Raw genomic sequence first — 17,986 nt, 5'->3', positions numbered from 1 at the left:
TAAAGATAAAGATTGAGATAAAAGGTGCACTGTTTATGCTATGGAACATCAAGTGGCTGTGGCAGTCTTTGTGCCACCAACAAAAAATTGAAAACTATATATGAATAAAGAGTATCAGAATGAGACGTGCATTTAGCTTTATGAGAAATAATTGAAAACCATATATATTCTTTGTGCAAAGTTAAAATATAGTGCAATTTGTAGTTGATATAGAGTTGAGAGAATTCAATAAAAGTTATATAAAAAAAAAGTTAACAAATGACTTAAAACGTTGTTTAGAAACTATTTTTAAACATTTTTTATAAAAGAAGAAATATATATATATATATAATTTTTGACAACTTTTTATATTTCTTACAAGAAAAATGTTTAAATATATATATATATATATATAATTTTTGACAACTTTTTATATTTCTTACAAAAAAAATGTTAAAGAATGTCATAAGATCATTTGTTTAGGAGCTAATTTTTAAAATATTTTATGAAAAAAATGCTAAACAATTATTAAAAAATAACCACTCTACTAACAAATATAAAATATAAAATATGCTTTTGTTTATTGAGTTTTGATACCGATAATTTTTGTATAAAATTTTTTTTAATATGACCCATTAACTATTAGCTCAAGGATATCGTTAACCCAAACTATTGACCAATTCTCAAAAAGCACGCGGACCAATAAAAGTTTACCCTCGACACAAGATGATTAGAATCATTAAAAAGCCTTCCTTAACAATTTACGCCACCACCCTGTGATCCCACGTTCTCAATTATTGGGCTCTCTCTCTTTCTCTTTTCTCTTTCTCTGGAAATTGTCTTTTCAGTAAGACAAAACTCATCAGATAAGACTGAGAGAGAAAGAGACTGGAAAACAACTCGTTGTCCATAATTGATATTACGTGTTGTTACGCTTACATGTTTGCTGACAAGTATGACATTGTCTTTGGATCTCAACGCATTCAAGACTCGAGAAACAAGGATAAGCATTACTTATATCAAATTTCTCACACCACGTTCTGTGGAGTATTGCTCCTACCATGTACCAATTCTATCTTGCTCACCAATAATGTTTAATCATTGCTTCAAACACTACGTCACTCTTTTTAATGTGTCATTATTATGATCTTGTTGTAACAATTTTCATCTTTTAATGTCCATGTTAACATTTCTTCCTACCGACCATACGAGATAAGTTACTTCTCCATACATATTTATTGTGATTCCGGTTGGGTTTTATTATTAATTATATAGATATTTATATATATTTTTAGTGTAGGTGTTAAATAGATACAACCACACATCCTATTAAAAGTTATAATGAATAATCATTTAGAAATAATAAAAAATTATTGATAAAATAACAAAATACTAAAATTGTTTTTCCTTAATAGAGGAAGAAGGCTCTATAATTTTGATCATAAAGACTCTCACTAGATGATGCATGATACTTTATAAATATATTATCTTTTATCTTTTAGTGGTTTAAATTTACACGTAGAAGCAATTACTCTAATTCATGTTGTAAATCACATAAAAATATTTTATATATTTTTCAAATACTGAAATACATATATTATTCAAAGAATTCATTGAAAAAATCTTTTACTACTATTTCTATAGAAAGAAAATTTTCAAAAAATAAAAATGATGAAATCAATATTTAATATTGATTGTATCATAAGAAAAGTTAAGTGGATTACCCATATATATTTTTTTTTTTTGTGGATAATTTGGTAGTTCGGGGTGAGCGAGTTTGAACATTGTATGTCTTTATTAGAAACACTAAAATATACCAACCAATCGAGCTACAAAACCCTTACAAATTATCCATATTTTGAATTGACGATAAGATGTTGTCAAAACTTTAATAATAATCATCTAAAAAGGAGAGAAAATTATATTTCAAAGTAATAAAATTAAATTATAGAATATTAAATATTTGATTTAATTGATATTTAGATATAAGAAAAGGCTCAATTTAAAATTGTAATCTTTTACCTCAAATTTTAAAGAATCAGCCATGGAATTTAAAACTAAGATTAAAAATGGAAAGAGTTATTAACATAGCCTTAAACAAGTTGCGTACTTGAAGAAATTTCTCAAAAATTTATGTAATAAGTGTTGATTTCTTTTAGAATTTTTTTTTTTTGGATGCAAAACGGTTGCTCTCTTCTAAACATCTGAATAATCACAGTTAGTCAATTTCTTAATGTTTAGTTGTTTTCCAACTTCTTACACTCCATTAATTATTCCAACTAATCTTATCAAATTTATATTCTTTGCGTATATATAAGCAATCTTCATCTAAATATTATTATATTTAACAACTAACTGATAACACAAGAATTCATCCAAAAATATTTATAAAAAATGAAAATATAATAATAGTAATTGTAATAAATACTAATATGATCAATTTTAAATTTACTGGATATTACTTTTTTAACATTAAGTCAAGACATTAATAGATTTATTTTTTTCCTTAATTATTTTTTTTTTTACGAACATCAAAATCCTTAATTGATAATAATGAATAAAATATTTTTCTAAGTTGAACTTAGAAAAATATAAATAAAAAAAAACAAATAGGATGCAGTTGCCACATGTCAGCCACGGTGAGCGAGTACTAAAGGACTAAGGGAGAGGTGCGAGTACAAACCAGGTGCCCTCTCGGATCCTCCAATGTGGGTTGTAGTAAGATGATTGCTTTTGACCCATATTAAAAGACAAAGACAACACCACGTGGCGTCGCTGTCGGCTCAAGCAATTAGGCAATGAGATACCGTGGCACATTTCACGTGGATTTAGATGAAACGTCCACACGCTGCCACGTCATTCTCCCAGCTGTCTCCAGCTACCTCTAGGATCTGGCCACGTTGAAAATGTCCGCCCACCATATTTACCCCCCAAAAAGTCTTTACACAAGCGCAATTTTATGCATGCTTCGACGCAATTAGTACCCATGTCAAATGATAATTGAATATTAATTCTAGAACCACATTTTTATTATATTATTTTTTACAACTATCATATATAGTAGATTGTAATAATCGAATTGGATATTTTACTTTCACATAAATCTTTTATTAATAGTGGTGTAACGGTGTGTATATGATGTAATTTAATTACATATCTATAATTATAAATGTGCAAATTATACTAAATGTGTGTTCATAGAAGAACTCAGACTTCGACCCAAGTTTTACAAAATCTATAGCCGTACGATTGACATAATCACGGCTTGTAAATTGTAATCACTCTACTATTTCCTAAAATAATTTTCTTCTACTTATGAAGGTAAAGACAAGGTCAAGTGCATGTGCACGTATGGAAGGTCATGGAAGATACAGCTACCATATTAGAGACTTTAATTTCTAGAACTACACCCTTATCACATTATTTTTCACAACTATCATATATGGTAAATTATGACCGAATTGACTATTACTTTCACATAAACTCTTTATTAATAGTGGTGTAACAGTGTAAGTGATGTAATTTAATTACATATCTATAAATGTACAAATTTTGCCAAATGTGTGTCAATAGAAGAACTCAGACTCTGACCCAAGTTTCACAAAATCTATAGCCGTACGATTGACATAATCACAGCTTGTAAATCGTAATCACTCTCTACTATTTCTTAAAATAATTTTCTTGAAGATAAAGACAAGGTCAAGTACATGTGCATGTGGAAGGTCATGGAAGATACAGCTACCATGCTAGGGACTTTAATTTCTTTCTTCCACTTATATGGGCTACCTCAATCCTCAATTATGTTTCCCCCAGTACTATTATATATAACAAACAAAGTTTTTCTAATTTATTATTTTTTTTATTGGAAAATAATTCATTACCAGCTGGGTTACAACACGTTTGACAAATAAATTATAAATTTATAGAAAGTAATATTACAAAACTTGTTGAAAAGTTATATTATAAGTACTGCTCAAATTAACACGAGTTCATGGATGTTAGTTTTATAGTATGCGTTTGTTTGAGATTTGGGGGTGGGTTTGGACTTCAGATTGATGAACGTGGTCCACTTTTCCACATTGTTTTTTTTATTCTTTTTCTTTTTGGTGATAAGTAGGTTGTATGTCTAATCTATTTCGTCTTTGTATGGTTTGGCAAGCAAAACATTACCCATTTTATAATGGTGGTACCCTACTTGCTATAATGCTTCTCCAACTCCATGTTAAAAATGTGCAAATAATTATAAACACTAATACAAGATTTTTCTTGAGTCGACTGGCAAAGAAAAATTCTACTAATAACATTTTTTTTTTATGTTCACAAAGTTGCCAAATCTTTGAAAGATAAAGCTACACAGAATGTATTGCACATGTGCAAATTAATCTACATGAATATCAGAGAATAAAGTAAAAAAAAAATAGACACATAACATATTACAGTTGGTGAACTATAAAGGGAAATACTTATTTTTATTCTATAAAATGAACTTTAAAAAAAAAAAATCAAAATGAACCTAATTTTCATAGACCATCCCAAAAAAGAAAAGGAAAGATATAATAATGAAGCATGTAATATATCGTACGACTTATGCTTATGAATATTGCTTTGCAAGGAATTTTTAGACAGTTCATACAAGCCACATAATGACGAAGCAAATCCCAAAACGCAAACTCTTTATTGCATCACGTTGCAGACAAATCAACAAAGCAACCCCACCTGAAATTAGTTTCTTGCTATATTAATTGAAGTTTGAGAGAGAAAAATGGACAGTGTTCATGCCTCTTCCACCGAATTGTACAACCATATGTCCCTTATCATTAAGTAACCGAAAATAGGAGAATTCTTGAATTGTTTTACTTGGTGAGTAGTTTGAGCGATAATTCTAGCAAGATCCCGGTGGTACACATGATATTACTCATTACAGTCACGTGACTTGGGGTCAATGAGTCCACACCGAAAACCTCTTTTATATTTAGCAAAAAGAGTAATGGAAAATTGGTTATGTATCTTCTAGCAGTTCACATGTGACATGTCCTTGTATCAAACTATCAATAACTCTAGCTAGTACTATTAAAGTTTTTACATTACACAAATCAAAACCTATCACTTTAATAAATTGTGAAAAAAGATGATGGAACTTTAGGGCATGTTTGGTTGGTTAGTTCTAACCAACATTTTCACATTTTAAATTACCTTACACACATTTCAAGTTTTCAACATACTTTTTCACCTACACGTATATCAAAAATACCCAAACAACATTACTTAAACTAACCAACCAAACATGAGTGTCTTCAATATACCATATTGAATGGAAATTGAAAGACCTTGATTGTTGACAAAGTCAATGAATTGCATGTATGCATTTACATTGTCAAAATAGAAAAATATAAACATAACACTATAAATAGCTTAAAAAAAACAAAGTATAATGTTAAGTCTTTAATTATACAAGAATGCATTATCTATAATTCTTAATTCTATCTCGTTTAAGGAGTCATCATCTAATTAAAGGATCATGCGTGATGATGTAAACATGGCAATATTGAGGAACCTTAGCATAAGACATGTTGATTTCTATGGAGTTGTAAAAACAATTTGGTTAACTAGCATGACTAATTATTATGCCCATTCATTGCACAAAGCAAAGGAAATAAAAAGGTCATAGCAACACTACAAAAAACGCATTTTTAAGCTGCGTTTTTTAAAAACACAACTATAGGGAGTAATTTAAGCCATGTTTGTGAAAAATGCGGTTCCACCCATGGACGTATAGCCGCGTTTACTAAACGCGGCTATAGACTAGCTCTGAAGCCGTGTTTTTTAATGTTGAGACTACGTTTAGCTAGGTAGGGCTTAAGCCGTGTTTTTAAAAACACGGCTATAGACCCATCTAGGGATTTTTTTTTTTCCAATATATCCCAGAGCTGCATTTAATAAACGTAGCTTAAATTGATATAGAGCTGAATTTGATTAGACGCAGCTTAAACATTTATAGAGTTGCGTTTGATTAAACGCAACTCTAGACATGTTTAAGTTGCGTTTCATCAAACACAGCTCTAGGTTTGCTATAAATTGAAAAAAAAAACCCTAAATTGAAAAACACAATTGAACCCATTTCAACCTAGCTCACTATCAGCTTACTCTCAACCTAGCTCCCAATCCCTAATCTTGCCACTGTGCTCTCAACCTTGCGCCTAAACAAAACCCAATACCCACAAACCTCACACCTCTTAGCCTCCCTCATCAATCGGTAAGCTCTCTCTCTCTCTCTCTCTCTCATCGATCCTCTCTCTACTTGTAGGAATCGTTTTTCTCTTCGCGCCATTTTCAGTAAGGAGGAGAGTTCATTCGTCGACTTCACCGATGCAAGCAAAAAGGGCTTTCCAACGGCTCCAATCAAAACCCATTTTAGGTATGCTTCGATTTTTCCCCAAATTTTATTCATCCCGATCGAAACCCATGTGTAATTTTGTCCATTGAGGATGGGTATGATGCCCGATTGTGTGTGCGTGTCAAATTTTGGCGTTGGTGGTGGCTTTGGGTTTAATAGAGTTGATAGATTTGTAAATTTCATATGGGTATCATGCTTTTTCTTCTTCTTCTTTTTTGTGTTTAATTCTTATTGGTATATCTTCTACTGGTTCTTAGTTTTGATTTTTCTTTTTGTGGATTTTTGGGTTTGAAGCCATGGGAGCAAGATATTTAACTTAGAAAATTTTGAAGTAATTTACGGTGGTTTTAGTTTTGTTTAGTTAGTAAAATTTTTGAAGTAATTTATGGTGGGTGTATTATGTAATCTGAGGAATGGGTAGTTGATTAACTTATCCTAATATATATATGCTATTAGAGGATGGGTATTAGGAATGGGTAATATGAGGAAGGGGTATTTTGTAATTTGAGGAATGGGTATTAGTTAAATGGTCAAATATTATACTATTAGAGGTAGACGTAAGAAAAGGAAAGATATAATAATGAAGCATGTAATATATCGTACGACTTATGCTTATGAATATTGCTTTGCAAGGAATTTTTAGACAGTTCATACAAGCCACATAATGACGAAGCAAATCCCAAAACGCAAACTCTTTATTGCATCACGTTGCAGACAAATCAACAAAGCAACCCCACCTGAAATTAGTTTCTTGCTATATTAATTGAAGTTTGAGAGAGAAAAATGGACAGTGTTCATGCCTCTTCCACCGAATTGTACAACCATATGTCCCTTATCATTAAGTAACCGAAAATAGGAGAGTTCTTGAATTGTTTTACTTGGTGAGTAGTTCGAGCGATAATTCTAGCAAGGTCCCGGTGGTACACTTGGTATTACTCATTACTGTCACGTGGCTTGGGGTCAATGAGTCCACACCGAAAACCTCTTTTATATTTAGCAAAAAGAGTAATGGAAAATTGGTTATGTCTCTTCTAGCAGTTCACATGTGATATGTCCTTGTATCAAACTATCAATAACTCTAGCTAGTAATATTAAAGTTTTTATATTACACAAATCAAAACCTATCACTTTAATAAATTGTGAAAAAAGATGATGGAACTTTAGGGCATGTTTGGTTGGTTAGTTCTAACCAACATTTTCACATTTTAAACAATCTTACACATATTTCAACACACTTTTTCACCCCACACGTATATCAAGAATACCCAAACAATATTACTCAAACTAACCAACCAAACAGGAGTGTCTTCAATATACCATATTGAATGGAAATTGAAAGACCTTGATTGTTGACAAAGTCAATGAATTGCATGTATGCATTCACATTGTCAAAAGAGAAAAATATAAACATAACACTATAAATAGCTTTAAAAAACAAGTATAACATTAAGTCTTTAATTATACAAGAATGTATTATCTATAATTCTTAATTCTATCTCGTTTAAGGAGTCATCATCTAATTAAAGGATCATGCGTGATGATGTAAACATGGCAATATTGAGGAACCTTAGCATAATACATGTTGATTTCTATGGAGTTGTAAAAACAATTTGGCTAATTAGCATGACTAATTATTATGCCCATTCATTGCACAAAGCAAAGGAAATAAAAAGGTCATAGCAACACTACAAAAAAAGCATTTTTAAGCTGCGTTTTTTAGCTGCTATACGTATAGCCGCATTTACTAAACGCAGCTATAGACTAGCTCTGAAGCCGTGTTTTTTGATGTTGAGACTGCGTTTAACTGGGTAGGACTTAAGCCGCATTTTTTTAAAACGCAGCTATAGACCCATCCGGTTTTTTTTTTTTTTTTTCAATATATCCCAAAGCTGCGTTTAATAAACATAGCTTAAACTGATATAGAGCTACATTTGATTAAACGCAACTTAAACATGTCTGGAGCTACGTTTAATAAACGCAACTTAAACATTTATAGAGTTGCGTTTGATTAAACGCAACTCCAGACATGTTTAAGTTGCGTTTCATCAAACACAGCTCTAGGTTTGCTATAAATTGAAAAAAACCCTAAATTAAGAAACACAATTGAACCCATTTCAACCTAGCTCACTATCAGCTCACTCTCAACCTAGCTCCCGATCCTAATCTTGCCATCGTGCTCTCAACCTTGCACTTAAACAAAACCCAATACCCACAAACCTCACACCTCCTAGCCTCCCTCATCAATCAGTAAGCTCTCTCTCTCTCTCTCTCTCTCTCTCTCTTTCTCTCTCATAGATCCTCTCTCTCTTTCTCTCTCATTGATCCTCTCTCTACTTAAAGGAATCATTTTTCTCTTCGCATCATTTTCAGTAAGGAGGGGAGTTCATTCGTCAACTTCACCGACGCAAGGAAAAAGGGCTTTCCAACGGCTCCAATCAAAACCCATTTTAGGTACGCTTCTAATTTCCCCCAAAGTTTATTCATCCCGATCAAAACCCATATGAAATTTTGTCCATTGAGGATGGGCATGATGCCCGATTGTGTGTGCGTGTCAAATTTTGGCATTGGTGGTGGCTTTGGGTTTAATAGAGTTGATAGATTTGTAAATTTCATATGGGTATCATGCTTTTTCTTCTTCTTCTTCTTTTGTGTTTAATTCTTATTGGTATATCTTCTACTAGTTCTTAGTTTTGATTTTGCTTATTATGGATTTTCGGGTTTGAAGCCATGGGAGCAAGATATTTAACTTAGAAAATTTTGAAGTAATTTACGGTGGTTTTAGTTTTGTTTAGTTAGTAAAATTTTTTGAAGTAATTTATGGTGGGTGTATTATGTAATCTGAGGAATGGGTAGTTGATTAAATTATCCTAATATATATATGCTATTAGAGGATGGGTATTAGGAATGGGTAATATGAGGAAGGGGTATTTTGTAATTTGAGGAATGGGTATTAGTTAAATGGTCAAATATTATACTATTAGAGGTAGACGATAACATTTTCTTGAACATGGCTTTAACTCAAGATAGTTATTTCGTGTCTTTTGGAACTGTTAAATTTTACAATTGGGCAGAGTAAAAGAAAAGTAGAAAAAAAAATTTTAATTAAGCCTCAAGAATTACAATTGATTCACGTAAGTTGGATATATGCCCTAGGAGTGTAGGGGATATTTGCTTTGAGTTGGTGATGAAAGATTTGGGATTTGTGTTGTGATGGCCCTTGACGATTAGGATTCATTTCAACCTTTTGATATGATTTAAAATCCTCGAATTTGCTATTGGTTTCTTGTTAATGTTATTGTCATGGTTGGAAATTCTAGATGAACATGTAGTGATGATATTATTTTGTTGATAGGTCAATAAAATATCTTTCTTCGCATCTATATTCAAAAGCAGCAATAGCTTTCTTATAATCTATTTTCAAATTAGCTTAATGTAGATCTTTCCAAGTAGTTATCATAAGTTACGAGCAGTTGCAAGCTCGTTCAGTTGTTCCAGTTATCAATTGTTTTCTTGTAATTAATGGTTGGCTTGTCAATATCTTGAATATTTCCTTGGTATTTATCCAATTTACATGGGCTTGGCATAACAATTTTATTGAGGTTTCATTTCCAATAGTTGGATCCATCTATTCTCAAGGATTTTTTTTCACCATTTGCATTCCCATTTCAAGGATTCTTAACAAAAAAACTAGGGTAGTAGGGTTAAAGGATGGGAACAAATATGTTTGATGTGAGTGCCCTTCAGGTGTTTGTACACACTTAAAAGCATCTTAATAATATATTTTTAAAGAAATATATTACTTTGCATATTTCAGTAGAGTGGGAATACCTTAATTCCCTGACGTATATCAATATAACTTGTTTATTCTGGATTATATTCATAAAAACAAATTCGTTTGTGGGCTCCTGATCACAAAAGATGGTTCTTGTTGAGTGCTTAGTCTTATGGTACTTGGTTGTTTGCTATGCTTGATAGATGTTGTAGAGAAAGTACCTGAAGTTTGAGAGTAATGAGATTTAATTGTTAACATCATTTTCTATTACAATCTATTTACTTGTTATTATGGGACTGCTGTTACTCCCCATGCGCAAGAGAACATAGTAAGCACAATTAGAATCGAATTTTAGTGTATTTTGTGTTTGTATTGTTTATGGTGTGTAATATGTTATTTGGTTCTTGTGAGAAAATGTACAGAATAGGATGGAAGAACTTTTGAGTTAATAGGGCATGCGACTACAAGGAGAGCCTAGTAGTGGAGTCCTCTGGTCCAAAGACGATGTGTATGCTTGGGCGTTTGGTTCAGAGCACCCTGGACGTGTATGTGGGGTGGGATTTGGAATCACCCCATCTGGAAGAAGTACCACAAATGCTTCACAATTTACCTCGACTCCATCATTGTCAAGCAGAACAACCCAATGGATTTCAGAGTTGGAGGTACAACTCCTCTAGACTAACTGAGCAACTAGCCCAAGTACAAGAACAACTCTCCCAATCAGAAGCAAGGCACCAAGAACAACTCTCCCAAGCAGAAGCAAGGCACCAACAACAAATGGCCGAAGTGATGACGCGCATGAATGCAATGTTCGCCCAACTTAGCCAAGGTGTATGTGATTTGGATATGTCTCAGGTACCAAACAAATGTTATTTAGCAAAACACTACTTTTTGCAATGCATTGTTATGTGATATTAATACAATGCCTTTAATATATTCAGGGTGGCAATGCTTGATGGGGACTCTCCATGGGAATGAAACTGTGAACCCTCTAGTAAAACAAATACAACTATTCGTTATAACATATACAACTATATTGGGAAAAAAATAAAAATAAAAATAAAAATCAGATATATTCCTACCTTTGTTGGTTTTATTCCAATTTGAAGGTCCCGCATCAATATATATGAAGCAAGAAGTAGGGAAGTAGATGTACTATAAGATATAAAATCAAATTAGAAAATTTCAATCATGCCTTTTTACACTTGCTAAATGTAGCTAATAGTTCCCAAAGCAATTTACATTATTTATTTAAAGGAAGGATAATAATAGCAATGTGTTTAATTAGAATATGGTATACTCGACATGGAGTATTGTTCGCATTTTATTGTTGAAACTTGAAAGAATTGAAATTTGATGACTAGTGAGCTTGAATATGAAGGGACCTTACTAGAAGGTAGCTTTCCATTTAAGAAAATATAACATTTGTTGTTATATTTATAAAACGGCAATGAATATGGATTATGTAAATGTATGTGTATATATGAATTTGAAGAGAGTGGAATCTATGATACTGTATAGAGTTTGGAAAGATTTAAACCTTTAAAAGTGCAACTATGAACTATGTCTCACTATTAATCTTGTTTTAAGATGCCATGCTTTTAAATGGATACAAGCAAAAAGACTATGTTAACAAGCTCATATATGATAATGACTCTAAAAATTTAAGGGATGTTGAGCTTGTTAATAAACTAACTGAGCAAAATACTTCATTATTTGTTTAGAGTCTGTTTGTTTTAGCTTATTTCCGGTGTTCTCATTGTCATAGGTAATTGGCTATAGTTGCAGGCATTGGACTAACTGATCAAGTACCATGATGCTCACTGGAAACTGGCTGATAAAGTACCATGATGCTTGCTAACAATTTTTTGTGATGTAAAAAATCCTTAAGGGATATGCATTTTGTGATGTAAAAATCTATTATTGGGAATTTGTTTTGTTTATGTAATTAATCTTTTCGCAATATAATTATTTGTTTATGTAAAAAATCATTGAGGGATATGCATTTTGTGATATAAAAATCTTGTTTTGTTTGCTGGCATTTGGTTGGGAATTGTTAAGTGTTGGCAATTTGTTTTATGGGTTCCAATTGGTTGCATCTAAGTGTTGGCAGGAATTACAGGTCTTGTTTTGAGCAGGAATGTGTTTAGGAAGAAAAAAAATAGAAAAAAAATAAAAATAAAACCTATAGCCGTGTTTTTCAAAACGCGACTACAGGAAAACCCAATGTCAGGGTCTCTAGCCGTGTTTTTATAAACGCAGTTACAATCCCCTTATAGCTGCATTTTTTGCCCTCTATAGTTGCATTTTTCTACACCCATAGCTGCGTTTTGTTGAAAACACGGCTATAGACCCGGTTTGGGTTGTGTTTAAAACACGGGTATAGGCCAAGCCCTAAAGCTGCGTTTTGAAAAACGCGGCTACAGATCGTCATATAGCTGCGTTTTTTACTCCTATAGTTGCGTTTTTCCACACTCATAGCTGCGGAACGCTAGGACCTATAGCTGCGTTTTGTAGAAAACGCAATTATAGGCTCGGTTTGGGTTGCGTTTAAAATGCGGCTATAGGCTAAGGACCAATAGCTATATGGTGATCTATAGCTGCGTTTTTAAAAACGCAGTTCTAGGTCCCGCAGGGGGCTATAGTTGCACAGGATAGGCCGCGTTTGGAAACATGGCTATGGAAAACACGACTGTAGCCTATAGCTGTGTTTTTAGGGTCTATGGCTGCGTTTTTCAAATGCGGTTATAGCCCTCTTTTTTGTAGTGCAATGATTTAACATGGCGATATTAAAGAGACTATGGAATTACATAATGATTTTTTATTACTTACAAATACAATTTATCATACCACTAATTTGTTAAATATTATGTCATATATATTAAAAAAAGAATATATATATACATATATATATATATATATATATATAAATGGTATCAGGCGATAGCAATGATTTAACATGGCGATATTAAAGAGACTATGGAATTACATAATGATTTTTTATTAGTTAAAAATACAATTTACCATACCAGTAATTTGTTAAATATTATGTCATATATATTTAAAGAAAGAATATATATATATATATATAAAATAGTATCAGGCGCATTAGTAATTTAGTAGTGCCGCCACTTAGCATATTAAGACATGTAGTAGTTTTGCAAGAAAGAGACACTATATTTTTCAATTCAATTAATCAACAACGTTGACATCATTAGCTGTATGAAGTTATTATTAATTAATTTCAAGTATGTGTAATTTTCAATTGTTGATAAGAGGTTGGTATCTTATTGCTATTTATTGATTAACATGAAGATTAAGACCATTTTCTATCTTCAAAGTTTCACGCCACCAAATAGGTGAGTAGCTAAATTTATTGATAATTTTTTGTGGATTATTAAATTAAAATCAATTTATAAAAAATTGTGGCACTTATGTGGACTAGAACCCTTTAAAGTTTTTAAGGATAACTGCTAAGAAGTTATTAAAATATGATATAACAAAATTTAATCCATTTATTTCAAAATTAATAGATAAGAACATGAAAAAAAACACAAAATTGAGTTCATTTATAAATCACCTTTAATTCCAAGATCCATAAAATATACGTTCTACAACTTGTAAAAGGGGAAAAAAGGCATAATAAACAGAACAACCGTAATGAAGGGTGTGCATCTACTTACCTATGACAAATTATCAAGAAATTATTAAGTCCTCTTGGAGAACCAAATAAGCAATGCCTTTTTTTTTTTTTTTTTTGAGAATCAAATAAGCAATGTTTAGTTGTTCTCCCATCCAATAAAAACAGCCATGTATTAATTTAATTAGTCCAATCCTAGTTACACAATTAATAAAAAAAAAAAAACACTAAAATCTAAAATAATCTCACTACTAATCACTTGCAGCGACCCATACACTGGCAAACAGTGACCACCGTCAACTACTTTCAAAATTATAATTGAGCAACTGATGACACAATTTACATTATAATCAAAATCTAAGAGTTGAACTCCGTTCAAAAGTATCTGAAAAGAAGATGCATCATACATGACAAAACAATCAAAGAACTTTTGGATTTGGAGTGCAAAATTTAGAACAAATATTGATTTAAAAGAAGGAAGAGAGAGAAAGGCCGCTACTAGAGCAATGGCCACTAGAATAACAACAATCATTGCTAGAACTACTTTACTAAGGGCATGTTTGGATTGAGAGGGAAGGGAGGGAGAGTGGAAATTAGTAGAGTAGAATTGACTAAAAATATGTTAATTTTTAACAAATTCCTATCTATTCTACTTTACTCCCACTCTCTCTCCCTCAATCCAAATGGATAATAAGTGGTAAGTCAGAGACTGTTGTCACTGGTAATAGCAACGAGGTCGAAAGCTATTATCGGTGGTTGCCGTTTGCTAGTGGAGGGTTGTTTTGGGTGGTTGGTAGTGGGGGTATTTGGCCATTTTCTCTTTTACTTGTTGTTTGAGTAGTATTTGATTTGTTAAATTAATTCTTTGATTTTTCGTTGTAAAATATTTTACACATTTTATTAAATTTTATTATGTTTGTTATGCCGTAAAATGGTTGGTCAAAGATAAATTTTTTTAGTCAAATGTAAAACCTAAGGCCTGGGATTTTATTAAAAAATAACCAAATCTTTCAAACAATATCATTAGTTAGGCAAAGTTTGAAACATATTTCGTTTCTAACAATTCGAGCGTCTGAGACTCGATTTCGCCCAGCGAAAATGCACTTGGAACTCGAGTGTCTGAAACTCGAGTTTCAAAATCGAGTTTCAAACACTCGAGTTCCAAGTGCATTTTCGCAGGGCGAAATCGAGTCTCAGACGCTCGAATTGTTAGAAACGAAATATGTTTCAAACTTTGCCTAACTAATGATATTGTTTAGGTTTTATAGTTATTTTATAAAAAAATCCGCAAAAATGCGTAAAAGTTTTACGCTTGAATTTTCAGTAAAATATTTTACATTTCTCCACGCCCAACATCTCTCGCACAGACCAGACCAGCACTTTCACAGTCTCACTCTTAACATTTCTCTCACAAGCCAGACCATGGAAAGCACCATCAACGGCACCACCTATCTTCGCCTCCACTCATCATCAACAAGTGGCCCAAGGCAATGGGTCTTATGATCAAGTGCAATAGGCACTAGTGACAAAATTTAATCTCTCGGGAAGGTAATCATGAAACAAAAAAAAAAAAAACGACGTCTAACTTAAATTTTGAATCAACTTCTCTTTCTTGGTACTGTAGTTAGGGACTGAACAACAATTCGACACTTGAAAATAATTTATTGAGCATTTTTAAGTGTAGAACCAAATACCGTAAAATGTAAATGTTTTTGATAAAATTTTTTCAAAGTAAAAATATTTTACTTTGAAATAAATAAAGCGTAATACACATAGCTCTTTTTTATTCGGTGGAAGGACCACTAGATACTACTACCTCCGTCCCATTTTTTTTGTCCTCTATTTCATTTTAAGATGTCCAAAATATTGTCCTGTTTCTAAAAATAAAAGTCATTAATTTACTAATATTCCTATTATACCCCTATTAATTTACTAATTCAATTTTTTGATAAATTAATTAAGGGTAGTTTTGAAAACTTATACATTTTTAAAAGATAGACAAGACAATAAATAATGTTCCCTTAAAAAGTTTGACTTTTCAAACAGGACAAAAAAATAGGACGGAGGGAGTACTTATTTGGTTGTTTTGAAAAATTAAATAATTTCTCCAAATTATTGTACAAATTTTTTTTAATTTCAACCCATTAGCCCCAAATTATAAAAAAGGTCCATATTCTTGTGATGGTGGAGTTTAGAATTCCAGCATAATAATCTCTACTAATCTACAATTAATTAAATATATGATATGTTCTTCCAATCAAGATGGCAGCATAAGGTATATTAGTATATTCTCATTCTCGATAGGATCATATCAATATTTTGTTTCCAATTTAATAATATATCCCCATTGGAAATGAATGATTAATGAAAATAGGCCCCCACCATAATAGTGAAATTAAAAAAAAAAAAAAAAAAAAAGTCAAAAAGACAAAATTCCCTCCAACAAAAAGAGGAAAGAACCCGTCGACAATAATACAGAACCCGAGTCAACTCAGAATTCAACTGAGTCACTCTCGGTCCATTTTAACCATGCTTGTATGGTAGTATTCACTATATTAAGTGTATTTACACTTCTCAAAAAAAGAAGAAGAAGGTGTATTTACACATTTTCAAGCCATCTAATATAACAATTAAACTTTTTTTTTTATATATAGAAGAATAATAATTAAACATTGGAGAGTGCCATTCTTATACACATCATTTGTCAAAGTTAATAAGTTGTTCTCCCATAAAAAAAAAAATAATAATAATAAGTTGTTTACATTTCAAAGACTCCAAAGGTTGTTTTATTTTTATTTTTATTTTTATAATTACAACAATAAAGAGGAGATTCAAACCATAGTTAAAAGACTAAATATCACATTCACATACCTACCAGGCTCTTGACACTTCAAAGTACATTCATTTGTACCAAATAAATGTGATTATTGTTAATATATATGTATCACTAATTACTAATAATCTTCTTCTCAAAAAAAAAAAAAATACTAATAATCCCGTCCCATACATGCATTATACAAATTACAAAAGTTTATTTCCTTGCTTGTATAGTGTTTCATGCATTTATTAGTTTAGAATTTTTTATCTTTATCTTGAAAGAATATAGTATTTTTTTTTTTTTTGAGAAGACTATATTCCTTACAAAGAACATTAATTTTCACCACATTTAGTAATGTTCAATTTTTCACCCCTCTCTCTCTCTCTCTCTCTCTCTCTCTCTCTCTTTAGTTTTTTTTTCCCAGAATTTAAATATATAAAGTTTAAATAATCTCAAATAAAATAGTATAAAATCGAGTTAGAAATAATTTAAATGACATAACATTGTATATATATTTAAAGTCGATGAAAAAAAATAGCTAAATTGTTATTTTTTTAAAATAATTTGATAGTTTTTTAAATTTAAAGTTATAATGTCCGTTTTATGATGATTACTCTTTATTACTAGGTTGGAACACTGATGTGTTTATTTTTAGTGTATGTGAGTTTTGAACCTTTATATCCTATTCAAGAGTAATCGATTCAAGAGTAAGAGACTCAACAAGTTAAGTTGCTTAAACCCTATATAATAGTTTGAATTGAATTGTGTTGAGTTGAGAACATGAAATGATAATTCATTTAGTAGCACATCTAAACTCATTGACGAGTAGTATTACTATTTTTTTAAGAGATAATTACAATATGTTGTTAATCTTAAACTTCAAATTCTTTTTCCTCTAATCTCCCAAGCACTTTGTGCATGAGAATGTGCTAATTTTGCTACAAAACTCATGGCAACGAGCAGTATTACTATTACCCTCATAAAAGTGGAAGCAAACACAAAATTGAAACCTTACACTTTATATTATTGCGACAACAAAAAACCTCATTCCATTCCATTAAGTTACACGCCATAAATCTAACACAAATGTTCACAAAAGAATGCCATTTTATTTAACCTGTATAACTTATTATTTCATCTCCTTATATTTAGTAGGAGATAAGAAAGCTTTACCAAAAAAAGGCAACAAGCTATACAAAAACTTTTATGCTTATCTGTTTTAGAGTTCAACAGAAAAAACGACCTTTGCTTTCAAAAATCAAAATTGTGATATTTTTGTAGAGTTTAACAAAATGGGACTGATGATTTTGATTTTGATTTTCACATGAAAAAAATAGAGTAGAATTTAAATTTACACAATTTAAGTATAAGATTTAATTTGTT

The sequence above is a fragment of the Quercus suber genome, unplaced genomic scaffold (assembly GCF_002906115.3).
Source record: "Quercus suber isolate HL8 unplaced genomic scaffold, Cork oak 2.0 scaffold_248, whole genome shotgun sequence".
NCBI lineage: Eukaryota > Viridiplantae > Streptophyta > Magnoliopsida > Fagales > Fagaceae > Quercus > Quercus suber.
The sequence above is the reverse complement of the archived record's forward strand: the minus strand, read 5'-3'. Positions refer to the sequence as shown.